The sequence below is a fragment of the Zingiber officinale genome, chromosome 2A (genome assembly GCF_018446385.1).
Source record: "Zingiber officinale cultivar Zhangliang chromosome 2A, Zo_v1.1, whole genome shotgun sequence".
Taxonomy (NCBI): domain Eukaryota; kingdom Viridiplantae; phylum Streptophyta; class Magnoliopsida; order Zingiberales; family Zingiberaceae; genus Zingiber; species Zingiber officinale.
The window spans coordinates 124409143-124413036 of record NC_055988.1 but is presented as its reverse complement, the minus strand read 5'-3'; positions in this window follow the sequence as shown (position 1 = coordinate 124413036).

Here is a 3894-nt window from a genome sequence, read left to right as displayed (position 1 = left end):
CACCTTTTTTCCACATGGTGGATGATTTAGTATGGAGGTTTGCCAAATGGTGGATGATCTAGTTTTTCTTTGGGGTGGTATAGCGGTGAAAAATATAGGGTGTTGTTTTATAAGATTTTGGGATTGAAATTCGGTATATTTGAGTATGATTTTTTCATGTCTTGGTCATCTGTATTAATGCTAGTAGTCATCCGTGATTTACCTCCTTCGTGTTGACTTAAGGATGGATTGACAGAGATATTGGGGGCGAACGAATCGTCTTTGACCATAGATATATAATCTAGTTATCTCTATAAGTTGTCTAATTAATTAGACGATGATAAATATATTATAATGGAGTAAAAAATTAATTAAAAAATTAATTTCTAATAGATAAATATTCTTAGAAAAAAGAATCTTATTATTCCTTAACCACTTGATAGTCAACTATAAACGCTTGATAGTCAACTATAAACTCATCTTATTATTTATGTTTCTTATATAACTTGTGACAGATTATAGAGGACGTGTAAGATGAATATAATTATCCTTGCTACGATGATGTATGACACATAGCGAAACAAATGAGAATAGTGTTATGTCCAAAGAATGTTTACATATCTTTACAATCACATAATATTGTCCACTTTAGGCCTAGCCCCTCATGCTTTGTTCTTAGGCTCTCCCCAAAAGGTCTCACGCCAATGGAAATTTCCTATATCCTTTTAACCTCATGATCTTTCCTAAATCTTTCTAATGTAGGACTTTGATTGAACCCAACAATCCTCCTCTCAAACAAAGGATCACAATAATTTGTATGGTCTTAGCCTCCCCACGAGCATCTGGTCACCTTGACCTATTCTGGGCTCCCGCAAACATCCGCATTTGGTCACCTTTGTTGGTTAGTCCTAGGAAAACGTACCGGTTCCACTGTACAAAATTTTTTTGTACAAGTGTCGAACCTTTCCTTAAATACCTATTGTGTTCTTTAGAAGTTAAATTAGGAATCGCAGACGGAACTTAATATCATTGATTCCAAATTTAACTTATCTGTTCTTAATGGTTTAGATTTGAATCGCAAGTGGAACTTAACACTATTGATTCAAATCTACCTAAGTTATTAATTCCATAAATATTAATTTTCAAAATTGGTTTCCAGGACTGCATGGCGAGGCACATGGCCTTCTTGGATATGGGAGCAACCACCACCGCCTAGGCAAAGCCTTTAAAGGAAAGCTAATATTTATTTCCTTAAATAACTCTAGGTTAACCAAAAAGAGCAATCGAATCACAAATTCGAAAAATAAAAGAAAAGAAACACAACTTCGAAACAAATCCGAAAATTTTATAATCATATGCCTCTTGTGTTTGGTATTTCCAAAAATAACTATACAAAGAAAAACTAGTATGATACGGAAAACAATTAATAGTTATACCTTTCTTTGTAAGCATAAATAACCTCTTGATCTTCTACCGTATTCCTCTTCTAACCTCGGACGTTGTGTGTGTAACGATCTTCTGAGATGAGAATCACCAAGCATCTTCTTCTTCCTTCTAGGTTTCGGCCACCAAAAGCTCCTCCAAAGATGAAGAGGTTCGACCACCACCAACCTCCAAGGGATGCTAGAAATATCGCCTTCTTTTCTCTCCTTCTTCTCCAAGCAAGATCCGGCCACCACAAGGACTCCATGGATGAGATGAGGTTCGGCCACAAGATGGAGAAGAGAGAAAGAGGAGGGGCCAGCCACACCCAAAGAGAAAAAGAGAGGAGAAAAATAATAGAGTCGTTCACAATGAAGGCACCTCTACCCCCTCTTTTATAATCCTTGGTCTTGGCAAATAAGGAAATTTTAATAAAAACTTCCTTAATTCTTTTACCATGAAAAGGAAAATTTATTTTAATTAAAAAATAATTTTCTTCTCATTAAAATAATGGCGGTCACTAATCTCTAAAACAAGGAAAGTTTTAATTAACACAAGAATTAAAACTTCCTAATTTGTCTCCGGAAATTTATAAAAATTTCTCCAATAATTTTTCCCTTTATGATGGATTATAAAAAGGAAATTTTATAAATTAAAATATTTCTTTTAAATATGTGGATGATTTTCAAAAAGGAAAGTTATCTCTAAAAATTAAAATCTCCTTTCAATCTACAAATAAGGAAAGATATCAAATCTTTTCTTAATCTTTTGTAGAAACTTATAAAAGAGAATATATAATTTTTAAACTCTCTTTTAAATCATGAACATGGTTAAAAAAGAAAAGTTTTCTCAAAATTAAAATCTACCTTTCAATCTACAAATAAGGAAAGATTTCAAATCTTTTCTTAATCTTTTGTAGAAAGCTATAAAAGGAAAGATTTAAATTTCAAACTCTCTTTTTAAAACCATGATATCCACATAAGAAATAATTTTAATAAAAATCCCTTTTTAATATGATGTGGCCGGACACCTAAGCTTGGGCTCCAAGCAATTGGCCGACCACCTTAAGGCTCAACCTTTAGGCTTGGCCGGCCCTAAGCTTGAGCTTCAAGCTTGGCTTGGTCGACCCCTATAGGTTGGGTAAGAAGGTGGGTATGTGGTGGGTATAAATCTTTATATACAAGAGGCTACAATAGGGACCGAGAGGAGGAATTGGCTTTGGTCTCCCGATGAAATTAAGCATCCCGTGTTCGCCCCGAACACATAACTTAATTGCATCAATAATAATTCATTCCACTAAAGAACTATTATTGAACTACCGCACCAATCCCAAATTACATTTTGGGCTCCTTCTTATTATGAGTGTGTTAGTCTCCCTGTATTTAAGATGTCGAATGTCCACTAATTAAATGAGTTACTAACAACTCACTTAATTAATATCTTAGTCCAAGAGTAGTATCACTCAACCTCATCGTCATGTCGGACTAAGTCCACCTGCAGGGGTTAACATGACAATCCTTATGAGCTCCTCTTGGGGACATTATCAACCTAAATTACTAGGACACAGCTTCCTTCTATAATCAACAACACACACTATAAGTGATATCATTTCCCAACTTATCGGGCTTATTGATTTATCGAACTAAATCTCACCCATTGATAAATTAAAGAAATAAATATCAAATATATGTGTTTGTTATTATATTAGGATTAAGAGCACACACTTCCATAATAACTAAGGTCTTTGTTCCTTTATAAAGTCAGTATAAAAGAAACGACCTTTAATGGTTCTACTCAATACACTCTAAGTGTACTAGTGTAATTATATAGTTAAGACAAACTAATACCTAATTACACTACGACCTTCCATGTAACGACCACCCTTCTTACTACTACTACTCTTTAAGGATGACCGTTACTTAACCACTAACTCTACTTAACCGGTATGATTAAGAATCACATGGAAACCCTACCGAAAAATTTCGACAGAGTCTCCCCTGTACCGGTGACCATATTCAACAATATATGCAATATATACTCAGCCACAAGCGACTGGAACACATATCAATCAACCACGCAGTATAATAAATCCAAAATAAAGAAAACAACACCAGAAATCATCACACAAGACTACAATTCTTCTACTACGTCCTAATCATATCAAAATAACAAATACTATCTCAAATACTCCTAACATAGCAAAAGACAATGGAAAACTAAACTAAAACTTCTTTCCTAGTCCCAAGGCTTCCATAGTCCTGGCATCACACATCCTTCGAACACCTCCTTGTCGTCTTCCTTTCTATATCTTTTCCTTTCCTGTATCTGCAGTAAGAGGAAGTGTAGTCTATAAGCAAAATTTGCTTAGTAAGCGCTATCTAACTCACAAAATCACGAATGTGCATGTATACGAAAAGAACTAGAAACTATATGCTCTAAAAAGAAATAAAGCATAAACATAACTGCTCATGTCAAACTAATAGCAAAGAAAAG